Source organism: Triticum urartu, chromosome 4A, assembly GCF_056163025.1.
Source record: "Triticum urartu cultivar PI428250 chromosome 4A, HENAU_Tu73, whole genome shotgun sequence".
NCBI lineage: Eukaryota > Viridiplantae > Streptophyta > Magnoliopsida > Poales > Poaceae > Triticum > Triticum urartu.
In genome coordinates, this window is record NC_141876.1 from 371,484,993 (window position 1) to 371,500,322 (window position 15,330).

The window sequence follows — 15,330 nt, forward strand, 5'->3', positions numbered from 1 at the left end:
GCGAAGAACCACCGGAGGGGCCCCCAGGCTGGGTACAAGACACCAGCCCCCCCCCCCCCCCCCCCCGCTCTGGCATGCCCTGATGGGTTGTGCCCACCTCATGGCCCCGCGTACCCTAGATCCGATGCTATAAAATCCTATTTTTGGAGAAAAATTGGAGAGGAAGTTTCATCACATTTCAGGATATGGAGCCACTGCCACCTCCTGTTCTTCATCACGAGGGCCAGATCTGGAGTCCGTTCAGGGCTCCGGAGAGGAGGACTTCGATCTTCATCATCACCAACCCTCCTTCATAACCAATTCCATGATGCTCCACACCGGGAGTGAGTAATTCCTCCGTAGGCTCGCTGGTCGGTGAGGAGTTGGATGAGATTCATCATGTAATCGAGTTAGTTTTGTTAGGGCTTGATCCCTATTATCCACTATGTTCTGAGATTGATGTTGTTATGACTTTGCCATGATTAATGCTTGTCACTTAGGGCCCGGGTGCCATGATTTCAGATCTGAACCGTTTATGTTTTCACCATTATATATATGTTCTATATCCGATATTGCAAGTCATATTCACCTATTACGTGTTATGATCTGTAAACCCTAGTGTGACAGTAATTGGGATACTTTCCGTTGATGGCCGTAGTTTGAGGACTTCATGTATTCACTTTGTGGTAATGCTTTGTTCTGCTTCTCTATTAAAAGGAGGCATTAATGTACCTTAGTTTCCTTATGGACCCCACTACACGGGAGGGTAGGACAAAATATGTCATACAAGTTCTTTCCATAAGCATGTATGACTACTTATGGAATACATGCCTACATTATATTTATGACCTGGAGCTAGTTTTGTATCGCCCTAGGTTATGACTATTATATGATGAATATCATCAACCGAATCCACTGATCCAATGCCTACGAATTTTACAATATTGTTCTTGCTAAGTTACTGCTGTTGTTGTTATTGTTACACTTGCTACAAATCATTACTATCACTGTTACTGTTACTACTAATGTTACCACTGCTATCAAAACTATCATATTACTGTGCTACTGATCACTTTGTTGCAGACATTTAATCTCCAGGTGTGGTTGAATTGACAACTAAACTGCTAATACTTACAAATATTCTTTGGCTCCACTTGTGTTGAATCTATAAATTTGGGTTGAATACTCTACCCTTGAAAACTGTTGTGATCCCCTATAGTTGTGGGTTATCAATCCGCAAACCAGATTAGGAGAAAGCTCTGGAGCAGGCACTGGCGGGGCCACCGGGTGAGGCCACGAATCCGGCCAAGACCAGATCTCCTCGAGCATCCGCGATGTACTCCAACTTGCTGAATCTAATCCAGTGGTCGGGTGCAAAATTGTTGATTTGGTCTAGATGAACAGTTGGGTTGGCGTGCAGCACGATGCTACCGAACACAAAAAGCTGGCCGGGAACAAAGAGGTCCCTGGAGCTTACACCATGATAAGTCTCCAATGTATCTATAATTTTTGATTGTTCCATGCTATTATATTGTCTATTTTGGATGCTTTATATGCATTAATATGCTATTTTATAACTTATTAACCTAGAGCCCAATGCCAGTTTCTGTTTTTTTCCTTGTTTTTGACTTTTATAGAAAAGAAATATCAAACGAAGTCCAAACAGAATAAAACTTTATGATAGTTTTTCTTGGACAAGAAGACACCTACATGACTTGGAGAGAGGGCCAGAAGAGTCCCGAGGAGGCCACAAGCCTCTAGGGCGCGCCCCCTGGCTTGTGGGCCCCTCAGGAGTCCTCCAACCTTAAATCCACCTCTATATATTCTCAAATGTTCCCACAACATTAGGAGCATCCACAAAAATACTTTTCTGCTTCCACAAGCCTCTGTTCCCATGAGATCCCGTCTTGGGGCCTTTTCCGGCACCCTGCCGGGGGGATTCCATCATGGAGGGCCTCTACATCAACCTTGTTGTCCTTTTGATGAAGATTGAGTAGTTTACCATGGACCTAAGGGTCCATAGCTAGTAGCTAGATGGCTTCTTCTCTCTCTTTGATCTTCAATACAATGTTCTCCTTGATGTTCTTGGAGTGTTATCCGATGTAATATTCTTTTGCGGTGTGTTTGTTGAGATCCGACGAATTGTGGATTTATGATTAGATTATCTATGAATATTATCTGAGTCTTCTCTGAACTCTTTTATGCATGATTAAGATATCTTTGTATTTCTCTTCAAACTATTGGTTTGGTTTGGCCAACTAGATTGGTTTTTCTTGCAATGGGAGAGGTGCTTAGTTTTGGGTTCAATCATGCGGTGTCCTCACCCAGTGACAGAAGGGGTAGCGAGGCACATATTGCATTGTTGCCATCGAGGATAAAAAGATGAGGTTATGTCATATTCCTCGAGTTTATCCCTCTACATCATGTCATCCTACTTAAAGCGTTGCTCCGTTCTTATGAACTTAATACTCTAGATGCAGGGAGGAGTCAGTCGATGTGTGGAGTTATACTAGTATATGCAGAATCGTTTCGGTCTACTTATCGCAGACGTGATACCTATATTCATGATCATTGCCTAAGGTATCGTCTTAACTATGCGCTTTTCTATAAATTGCTCAACAGTAATTTGTTTACCCACCATATGTTTTCTTTCAAGAGAGAAGCCTCTAGTGAAACCTATGGCCCCGGGGTCTATTTTCCATCATATATTTTCAGATCTATAAACCAAAAAACCAAAAATTACCTTGCTGCAATTTATTTATATTTACTTTAGCTTGCTCTTTTATTTATCTTTTATACCTATCTCTATTAGATCTTGCTCTTGTTCGTGACCGTGAAGGGATTGACAACCCTTTTTCGCGTTGTGTGCAAGTGTTTGTTAGTTTGTGCAGGTCCATATATTGGGGACTTGCTTGCACCTCCTACTAGATTGATACCTTGTTTCTTAATTGAGGTAAATACTTATCTCTACTTTGCTGCATCACCCTTTCCTCTTCAAGGGAAAAATCAACGCAAGCTTAAGAAGTAGCAGGAAGAATTTTTGGCGCCGTTGTCGGGGAGGTTCTACATCAAGCCTACCAAGTACCCATCATAAACTCTCATCTCCCGCACTTACATTATTTTCCATTTGCCTCTCGTTTTCCTCTCCCCCAATTCTAAAATGTTTTCATAAAAACACAAAATATTTGCCTTTTTATGTGCCCTTCTTTTGTTCATCTTTTTCCGTTTGCTTGTGTGCTAGATCGCTTGTTTTGCTATCAAGGCTAGTCCTCCTACCATTGTTAGTACCCCTGAAAGTGAGGTTCTCAATTTTACACAAAGGGAGGGAGAAAATTTAAAAGATGCTTGGTATAGAATTTGCAATGCTCAAAATAGATCTACTCGTAAGCAATCTACTACTGTTCTCCTTCACAATTTTTATGTGGGTGTTACTACTTGGTATAGATATGTGCTAGATACCATTACTGGAGGTAATTTCTTGGGTATCCATACTTTGGATGCTTATAATGCTATGATAGATTTGGTAGGCTCACCACCACTCATGGTTAATGAAACAGTTTTAACATTGGAACATGTGATGCAAAGGTTTAATATTATTGAAAATAAAATTTCTACCATAGAACTTGTTGAAAATCTGGATAAGAAGATACATAATAACATTACTCAAATTGGATCGAAGGTAGGAATCACTTAAAAGAATCTAAAGGAAAAGGAACCTATAGTTAATGAGAAAATAGATTAAGGTTCTACTAGAATTTGATAAGTTGGAAGATACTGTTACCAACTTGGGTTCCACTTTTGACTCTGTTAAAACTACTCCAAATTTTCCTCCTACTAAAGCCACTAAGTTTATTTATGTTACTAAAAATAAGGGTAAATCATCTATAAAGGGAATGAAGATCTTAAGATGATAAGTGTTCACCCTAGCTTTATCAATATCATTAAAGGACCAATTTCTACAAGTGAATTTCTTGATTTCCTACCTAGGAGTGTGATTATCAATAAACCCAAAGAATCTCCTAGGGGTCATAAATGTGCAATTGAAGAATTTCATACCAAAGATGACAATGCCTAGATATATGTTTGATGCCTAGCTAGGGGCGCTAAACAATAGCGCTTGTTGGGAGTCAACCCAATTTTATTTTGTGTTTTTTTATTTTTGCTACTATTTTTCAATAAATACATTATTACTTCTATAGTAATTGTGTTTTAGTGTATTAGTGTTTGAGCCAAGTAAGACCTTTGGGATGGTCTATGGTGATAGTTAATTTGGTCTTGCTGAAAAACAAAAACTTTTGCTCTCATTGCCAGAATTTTAAAAAATCACAGAAACATGTTTTTGACCTGAATTTTTAACACAAGATTGATATACAAATTTCCTAGATTTTCCTAATTTTTTATAATTTTTGGAGTTACATAAGTATATGAAGTTTCCACATTACTGCAGACTATTCTGTTTTTCATAGATTCTATTTTCTATGTGTTGTTTGCTTATTTTGATGAATCTATGGGTAGTATCGGGGGTATGTGATAACCCACAAGTATAGGGGATCGTTTGTAGCCTTATTCGATAAATAAGAGTGTCGAACCCAATGAGGAGCTAAAGGCAGAACAAATATTCCCTCAAGTTCTATCGACCACTGATACAACTCTACACACACTTGACATTTGCTTTATCGGAAACAAGTATGAAACTATTTTTTAGGTGTGATGCTAGAACTAATTTGCAAGAATAAAACTAGAAGTACTTTGCAAGATAATAAAAGTTAGGTGTTTAGAAAAAGGGTTTGTGTCAACAAGAAAGTTATTTGTCCCTAGGAAATCGATAAAAAGTACCAGTAATCATTCTTGCAATTATATATGAGGGAGAGGCATGAGCTAACATACTTTCTCTACTTGGATCATATGCACTTATGACTGGAACTCTAGCAAGCATCCGCAACAACTAAAGATCATTAAGGTCGTGAAACCCAACTGTCGGTGTCAAAACCAACGGATCTTGGGTAGGGGGTCCCGAACTATGCGTCTAGGCCGGATGGTAACAGGAGACAAGGGACACAAAGTTTTACCCAGGTTCGGGCCCTCTCGATGGAGGTAAAACCCTACGTCCTGCTTGATTAATATTGATGATATGGGTAGTACAAGAGTAGATCTACCACGAGATCGAGGAGGCTAAACCCTAGAAGCTAGCCTATGGTATGATTGTTGATGTGTATGTTGTCCTACGGACTAAAACCCTCCGGTTTATATAGACACCGGATAGGGTTAGGGTTACATAGAGTCGGTTACAATGGTAGGAGATCTTCATATTTGTATCGTCAAGCTTGCCTTTCATGCCAAGGAAAGTCCCTTCCGGACACGAGACGGAGTCTTCAATCTTGTATCTTCATAGTCTAGGAGTCCGGCTGAAGGTATAGTCCGGCCATCCGGACACCCCCTAATCCAGGACTCCCTCATCAACCATAGCATTAAGTATCAAGTCCTCTTTATCCCATACGCCATAGCCCACCTACTCGGGATTAAGCTTCTGTCACTCTCGCAACTCACCATAAGCGAACCATGAACATATTGCAATAACCTACAACAGGGGGCCCTCACGTTTGCGCGAGAATGGAGCGCACTGTAGGACGGCACCATAAATAAAATATACAACCATACCAACCAAGATCACGATTAACCCACGGGACAAAACGGATCTACTCAAACATCATAGGATAACCATAGATCATTGGGAAATAATATATGGAGTTGAGCACCATGTTTAAGTAGATATTACAGCGGGGAGAAGAGGAGTTACACCGCTGCATAGAGGGGGAGAAAGTTGGTGTTGACGGTAGCAAGATTGTAGATGTAGACCGCCGTCCCGATCATTGCTCCGGCAGCACTCTGGCGCCACCGGAAGCGAGGGGGAGAGCCCCCCTCCTTCTTCTTCTTCCTTGGCCTCCCCCTAGATGGGAGGATAGTTCCCCCTCTCATTCATAGACTCCATGGCGGCGGAGGGGCGGGAGCCCCTCCGAGACTGGATATCCCTCTTTGTTCTCTTCTATTTCGCGCTCCCCGGCTCTGACCCTTCGCTGTTTCTTAAATTCCCAGAGATCCGTAACTCCGATTGCGCTCAAAAATTTACACGACTTTTTTTCCATAAATTATATTTCTTGCGCCAGAAGAAGGGCCTCAACCGACCTTCGAGGAGGGCACAAGACACCTGGGCGCGTCAGGGGGTGCCTTGCGTGCCCTAGTGGGTTGTGGGCTCTGTGGGCCCCCGTTTGCGTTGATTCCACCTCCCAAAAATCACATAAATTCCAAAATAAATCTCCATAAATTTTTATCACGTTTGGACTTCGTTTGATATGGAGTTTCTGCGATACAAAAAACATGCAACAAACAGGAACTGGCACTGGGCACGAGATCAATAGGTTAGTCCAATAAATCATGTAAAAAGTTGCCAAAAATATATGGAAGTTGAATAATATTGGCATGAAATAATCAAAAAATATAGATACGACGGAGACGTATCAGCATCCCCAAGCTTAATTCCTGCTCGTCCTTGAGTAGGTAAATGATAAAAAGATAATTTTTGATGTGCAATGCTACCTAACATAAACTTGATCCTATATCTAATCATGGCATGAATATTAAGACATAAGAGATTCAAAGCAATAGTCTATAATTTGACATAAAGTCATCAATACTCAGGCATCCCAACAAACAATCATGCCTTTCAAAATATCAATGCTAAAGAAAGCTATCCCTACAAAATCATATAGTCTTGTCATGCTCCGTCTTATTAACACAAAGTATTTATCATGCATAACCCCGATGACATGCCGAGCAATTGGTTCATACTTTTTAACGCGCTTCAGCTTTTTCAACCCTCACACAATACATGAGTGCAAGGCATGGATATGGCACTATGGGTGGAGTAGAATATGATGAATGGGTAAACATAGAGAAGACAAAAAGTAAGAAAGTCTCACATCGATGCGGCTAACCAACGGGTTATGGAGATGCCCATCAATCGATATCAATGCAAGGAGTAGGGATTTCCATGCGACGAATGCACTAAGAGCTATAAGTGTATGAAAGCTCCATATGAAAACTAAGTGGGTGTGCATCTAATCCTATAATGAAAAATTCCCACTAGTATATGAAAGTGACAACATAGGAGACTCTCCATATGAAAAACATGCTGCTACTTTGAAGCACAAGTGTGGTAAAGGTACTAACAATGCCCTTCTCTTTTGTTTATTTTTTATTTTTCTTTTTATTTCTGTATTTTTTATTTTTTTTCTTCTTTTTTCTTTTTCTTTTTATTTTTCTCTCATTGTCCGGAGTCTTATCCCGACTTGTGGGGGAATCATAGTCTCCATCATCCTTTTCTCACTAGGGCACTGCTCTAAAAATGAATAAGGATGATCATCACACTTCTATTTACTTATAACTCAAAAGAAATAAAAATTACAACTCAATACCGATGACAAAATATGACTCTATATGAATGACCCTAGCAATGTACCAGGACGAGCAATGATCTAGCATAACCCGATACCATCTTGTAGCGACCCGACCTCAGACGATCAAGTCTCTATGCTTAAGTTTCATCCCTGGATCGGTATGCTGACACACACAGTACTCGAGGATTTATACCTGAGGTAAATCACATGTATAAAGTAAAGTAAATACTATTACCTCAATCCATAAAGCGGAACTAACAACAAGGTTGTGGATTCCCATCAACACCAACGGCAAAGTTGAGTGTAGACATTGTAACCCTCACGTATCACTTACTCGTCGTAAGATTCCTGCAACATGAGATGTTGCAGCCATGTAGACCAGTACATTGTATGTACTGGCAAATTCACACCATAGGATAAAAATGAGAATGGCTATCTCTATATGCATATTTGGCTGGCGGAGGCTCAAAGTTAATTTTTTTGCATAAAGCTAATTTTTCCCTACAACAAAGGAATATTTTTTTACTACAAAGTTGTTGAAAATCATTGAGAAGGTTCCTCCAACACAATCCCAAAATAATAGTTATAACCCAACAAATTAGTTAAGTAAAAGTGATGAGATCAAATCAATAATTCAAGTACCAGATAGTCAAGATGTCCATAACCGGGGACACGGCTAATCATGATTAGTTTGTACATTCTACAGAGGTTTGCGCACTTTTCCCCACAAGACTCGATCTCCTCCATTGTATTTCTCGCACTGCATGATGTTTGAGAAACGGATGACCGAGACACAGTCTTTCCGAAGAGGTCCCCTTAACCGATAGATAGGTCGGTACACCTAGAATCCCCTACATCTGCTAGCCCATCATGGAAAGGATTCCCACAACTTACTCAACTATGCCAGAGCCCATAATGGCTTGTCGCTGCACACGGAAGTTTCTAGCATGAACAATCTTATGATCCCTTTGAGCCTTGGTGGCATTCCATAGGGTGATCACACGGGTACTCCCGGATCCCCTTCGGCAAGTTTTTTGGGTTCTCCAGGTGCCCGGGCAAACCACTGGGTGCTCCAGGGTGCCCCAACCAATCCACCCAGATGTGTATTAAAGTAGCCACCTTAAGGTAACCATTAATAATAACTCTCACATCTTTCATGAATCTCTCAAACCAATCCACGTCTACGAGCATAGCATAGTAGTATAAGTATAACGTAGTAGAAATACCCTGGGTTTGATATAAGACAATAGGTTCCTACCTCATCAACTACTCCCCAATACCCACATGTTATCGCATCCTACTCATGCAATGTTTGAGGGTGAAACTAATGCATAAAAACTGGGTAGGAAAAATATGATCAAAGTGTGAACTTGCCTTGTACTGTTGATGAAGATGGTTCGCACTCATAACTCTTGATAGTTCTATTCGTCACACTCCGGTCAATCTATCATAAGCAAGCAATAGTAACCACACATAAGCAATCATGCAAAAGAATCGAAGAAAAGATCTCGGAAAACTTCGAAAACAAGCAATTAACTCTTGCAACATAAAACAATTTCTAACAGTACCAAAATTGTGTGAATTTGGTCTTATCAGAAAGTTTAGATCAAGAGCTTTATTTTGCAAAAAGAATCAACTAAATCGGAGTTATAAAACTCAAGTTATGATCAAACGAAATTCAAATTCAAATCTGTTTGAAACCAAAATTTAAACTTTCAAAAATATGTTTAAGTTGTTTTACTGGATAGAGGGGATCATAACGAAGAAGTGGGCGTTGGTTTCGTTGGATTTGGACCAACGAGCAAAACGTTGTGACCGTTTGAAAACCAGGGGCTAATCTATAATAAGATATTCACGAATGGGTCTCTGGCCGAAAACTAAAAGAAAAATCATATTGAACGAACGTTCGCTACAGAAACAAAATCGACGAAAACCATTCGCTCCAGAGGCAGAACTAGTGAACACTCACTATTTAACGAATACCGTTTTGAAAATAAAAAAATGTGATCTAATCGCGGCCGTCGGATGTGGATCGAACGGGCGAGAGACTCACCGCGGCGATGGTCGTCGCTGTCGTCGGAGAAGACAGCGGCGGCGGTGACTTCGAGCGAGTGGCGGCTCCAATGGTCCGCGGCGACGGCGGAGCGGTCGAGGAGGGGCGGCGCGGGGCGGCAGACTCGTCGGTGGGGTAGGTGGCGGACGGCGGTGAGGCGAGCGGTGGATGCAGTGACTCGACGGCGGCGGCGGCGATTGTTTGCGGCGCTGGGGTGCGGCGGTTAGGGAGGAGGAGAGAAGAGGGGGGCGGGTGCGGCTTTATTGGAGGGAGGCGGGGCGGGGTCGGCTTGCGCGAGGGGTCGGCGAAATTTGAATTCATGGATCCAAAAGCAAAAATGAAAGTTTGGGAAAGTCATTTTATTCCCTCTCATTTAACTTTCAAAAAGTTTCAAATTTCACTCAATTTCACACAAGCAATCCGGCAAACAAACAAAACTATCTATTTAATATGACATTCCAAAATTTAGAATTTTGGGATGTTACAAACCTACCACCCTTAAAATGAATCTCGTCCTCGAGATTTGGAGAGGCTAGCAAGAAATAGTTTAGGGTCGGGGGTCTTCTCAAAATCCGTCGATCGTCACAGGGGGTCTGGGGTGCTACCACCCTTAGAAGCATTGTTACGGCTCCATCAATAATCATATACTTTATCCTTATTCTTGACAGTGTCGTTCTTCTCAGACCTTCAGGAAAATTCCTTCTCTGGCTCTTCCGGTAGTGGCATAACCTTTTCCCTCAATTCTTCTGTCCATTCTTCTTGGTACGGTTCTTCTGTGACTGGGTCTTCTTAGCTGACGGGTCCGGCGCCAATACTAAACAACTATAGATATCTCATGGTGGTCAACCATTTACGGTTTCTCCTGCAGGAAATGGGTCTGGGTTGAACCTCACCGTATGACCTACGATTTGCAACAACTACCTTGTACAAGGGAAAATTGTCATACCATTCTAAGGTTCAAAAAAGGTTTTGATCGTCGTTGCTCTACTATGGGTAAGTCATTTAGATTTACCACCCCATATAGCAAGGTGAATAATAAGAGCAAGTCGGTATGGTGATCAATCCATCCCACACCCATATCATTACCTTGTATACGGTTTAGAAAATCTCGCATTCTAACACTCAGTCATCCTCTCAAGCATTGCAGAATTCCTCTTGTCGACGAACTAAGTTCGGATAACTCCATTGATTTTGCAATCCAAACAAACATCTATCGTTCCTTCACAACTCTCAGGTTTTGCGTAAACTCCTATAAGATCGTCTGTTGATAAGATCGTAACTTCTTCCAGGGTTTTTCCTTCGGCAAGAGTGTGCTTGCTTCTTGGCAGGTCATGGGGCCTATGGGTTATGGCCCATCTCATCACTTGTAACCCTTGAACTCATCATCGGGGGGGGGGGGGGGCAACTGATCATTATTCCAACATCCAGATTCCTAGCATTCTTAAATCCATCCAATTGTATTGTCTCCCTTCCTTATATTGGTACCAAACTAAAACATGATTACTCAGACTCATCATGGAGTTACAATTGCTCCATATTATCAACATTATGCCTCCTTTATATCCAATAGTACTTCATCCCTTCATATTCTTGGGGTATACCACATATCGAGATAAAACTCGTACTTATTTTGTTAGTAGTCCACTTCGTAGAATATCATTATCTTTTCCAGGGGTCAAGTGTCCTCAGAGGGTACTACCACCCTTGTAATGCACAAATTCATCCATAGACCATATTTCTCATATCCTCAAAAATGGCCAAAATCTTTCTTCATAGAGTAACTACTCATAAAATCCAAATCAGTACCAATGATGCTAACTTTATTGATTCCCAAACTATTACAACCTCCTATATTTCCATTACATGCATCAACTCAACACCTCAATATAAAAGAAATGTTTCCACCACTACTACCATCTTTCTCACAGGCTCAACTATTCCACACGAATATCCTCATTGGGACAATCTCTGGCAAAGTGCCCTACTTCATTGCAGCAAAAACATATTACTTCTGACAAGTCTCGTGGTTTCCTCATGATTTCATAGCCTCCTTGGGTCTTCAGCTTCCTTTTTGGGCATCCGCTGAAGTAGTTTACTGAATCTTTGCACCTGAAACATATGATATGCCTCAGGTCCTTCTTTGTAGAAATTGGGTCATTCCTGGAATCCAACCTATTTCTCTTCCTGGTCTTTTCCATGCCAATTAGGGCTTCTATTTCCTTTGGGTCATACTCTACTTCCTTCGACAGGAATTCTACTAGATCCCCATTCAGACAATTCTGGGAGATGTGTCCTTCTTCTCCACATGAATAGCATGACTTGGTGCAGGGTTTAATTGGGCCTTTTTCGGGTGTGTCCTCCACCTCTTCCTTCATCACAGGTTCTTCTAAAATTTCTATGAGGGCTCCTTTCATTGCTTCTTTCTTCTGCTGGATGGTTCTTTGTACCATGGGGTAAATATGACACTGAACAGGGTAGTGGGTAGTCCCTTCACACAAGAAACAAGTAATCTGCCTAGTTGGGCATTCTTCATCTAGGTGACTTTCTTTACAATGAGGACATTCATCCTTGTGTTCTTTATGGTTGTGTCCTATTTCTCCATAGAGCTTGCATGCACAAGGTTTCTTCATATCATTTCCATAAGGCTTCAACTTCTGGGACACAAGCCGAGACTTTTGCAAAGTCAACTTAAATTCTTTCCAAGTGGTTACTCCCTGCCATCCATTGCTGGTTTGGTACATCCTCCACCAGGTAGCAGCACCTCTTTCAAAGCACTGAAGAGCATGTTGTGCCATATCCTTTCCAGCTATAGTGTTATTCTTCATGTGATCTTCCATGTTCTAAATCCATGGGTCTGTCTCCAATTGAGTCATCAGTCCCGGAAATGTGAGTCCATCTCCATTCATCCTCTATTGGGTCCAAGGGTTTCGGGGTAAGATAAGAGAGATAGAGAGGGGTACACACAATAGAAACCAAAGTTTTGAAAAGACAGATTTTATTTGTGGCTGTCGGAAAAACAACAAACAAAAGACAGCTCACAATCGTCGCTTCTAATGTAGGTATATAACCGGGGTTTGGTCTTCTAAAGGTCAATAAATCTTCAAAGTCGCCAAACTCTTCAAGCCTTGTTCATGTCTCCGATGGATTCTTCCGATCGTGCTTGTCCTTCTTAAGTTCTTTTGCCAGATCATCTCTATTGACACGAAGTCTCTCGTGACGTCCTTTAATATTCTGGAGTTGCGTTCCAAACTTCTGGGTTTCAACATCCTTGGCATGAACCATGGTCCTACTATCCTTCAGTTCCTGACGAATCTTCGGTATCTCGAGGTTTTGCTCCTCCATCTTGGCTACTTTCATCTTTAGGGTCCTGAGTTCTTCACGAAATGCTTAATTGTCAAATACGGCTTCCTGCGGGTCCATCCAAAACTTCTTGATGTAATACTCTAGTTCCTGGTGATACACCAGCTAAGGTTAAGACTCTGTCTTTTGCTGTAGGTGCTCCATTAGCCCTTTCGTCATCCAATCCTTCCGGAGAACCGTATGCTTAACTCAACACAGTGAGAATAGCATAAGCGGGCGATAACATCATGGATAGTCGTGTTTCTGCCCTTGTCATTGCCATGAGCTATCATTCCATAGTTGATATCTCCTGCCTTGGGGTTTTATTGACGGCCAAAATCTTGAGTCTTGACGCTCCATGTTCCGGTATTTCTCTAACACACCTTCATCTCAGGTATCGGCAACTTCAATAGTCTGACAAATTCCATAAGGTTGTATCATGGGAAAAGTCTTCGTAGTGTTGTCTTTAGTTCAGGGTGAAGCTCTTCATCTAAAATATGTAAGCCATGGGTTCTTCAGTAAAGAAATTTAGAAGGGTACGAGAATGACTTAAGTGGATCCTATTCAGAGCCTTCCAAGTCACTTCACTCTCGGAATTCTTCAGAGCCTTCAAATTCTCATAGCCTTCGGAGTCTTCAACCATTGTAGTTTCCATTATTATAATGCATAGTAAAATCCTATTCATTCCGAAGTGGTCTTAGTTGCCCGATAACTTGTACTTCCTGGAGTCGTCTCATCGGTCGAATCTTCGTGTGGTTAAAGGGGAAAGGGGTATGGTCTAACTAAAAAGGAATATTTGATAAAGCTCAGAAAAGAAGAGAGGTAAAAGATCCGTTTTGAAAATAATGTTTTAGAGATAATCTTTCCTATGGGCTTGCCAGTTTCTAGGGGTCACGTCCTACAGTCAACATGTGCTCTGATACCATCTTGTAGCGACCCGACCTCAGACGGTCAAGTCTCTGTGCTTAAGTGTCATCCCTGGATCGGTATGTTGACACACACAGTACTCAAGGATTTATAACTAAGGTAAATCACACGTATAAAGTAAAGTAAATACTATTACCTCAATCCATAAAGCGGAACTAACAACAAGGTTGTCGATTCCCATCAACACCAACGGCAAAGTTGAGTGTAGACATCATAACCCTAACGTATCACTTACTCGTCATAAGATTCCTACAACATGAGACGTTGCAGCCATGTAGGTCAGTACATTGAATGTACTAGAAAATTCACACCATATGATAAAAATGAGAATGGCTATCTCTATATGCATATTTGGCTAGTGGAGGCTCAAAGTTAAATTTTTGCATAAAGCTAATTTTTCCCTACAACAAAGGAATATTTTTTTAACAACAAAGTTTGTTGAAAATCATTGAGAAGGTTCCTCCAACTCAATCCCAAAATAATAGTTATAACCCAACAAATTAATTAAGTAAAGTGATGAGATCAAATCAATAATTCAAGTACTAGATACTCAAGATGTCCATAACTGGGGACACGGCTAATCATGATTAGTTTGTACACTCTACAGAGGTTTGCACACTTTTCCCCACAAGACACGATCTCCTCCGTTGTATTTCTCGCACTGCATGATGTTTGAGAAACGGATGACCGAGACACGGTCTTTCCGAAGAGGTCCCCTTAACCGATAGATAGGCCGGTACACCTACAATCCCCTACATCTGCTAGCCCATCATGGAAAGGATTCCCACAACTTACTCAACTATGCCAGAGCCCATAATGGCTTGTGGCTGCACACGGAAGTTTCTAGCATGAACAATCTTATGATCCCTTTGAGCCTGGGTGGCATTCCATAGGGTGATCACACGGGTACTCCAGGATCCCCTTGGGCAAGCATTGGGTTCTCCAGATGCCCGGGCAAACCACTGGGTGCTCCAGGGTGCCCCAACCAATCCACCTAGATGTGTATTAAAGTAGCCATCTTAAGTTAACCATTAATAATAACTCTCACATCCTTCATGAATCTCTCAAACCAATCCATGTCTACGAGCATAGCATAGTAGTATAAGTATGATGTAGTAGCAATACCCTAGGTTTGATATAAGACAATAGGTTCCTACCTCATCAATTACTCCCCAATACCCACATGTTATCACATCCTACTCATGCAATGTTTGAGGGTGAAACTAATGCATAAAAACTGGGTAGGAAAAATATGATCAAAGTGTAAACTTGCCTTGTACTGTTGATGAAGATGATTTGCCCTCATAACTCCTGATAGTTCTACACATTACACTCCGGACAATCTATCGTAAGCAAGCAATAGTAACCACACATAAGCAATCATGCAAAAGAATCAAAGAAAAGATCTCGAAAAACTTCGAAAACAAGCAATTAACTCTTGCAACAGAAACAATTTCTAACAGTACCAAAATTTGGTGAATTTGGTCTTATCAGAAAGTTTAGATCAAGAGCTTTATTTTGCAAAAAGAATCAACTAAATCGGAGTTATAAAACTCAAGTTATGATCAAACAAAATTC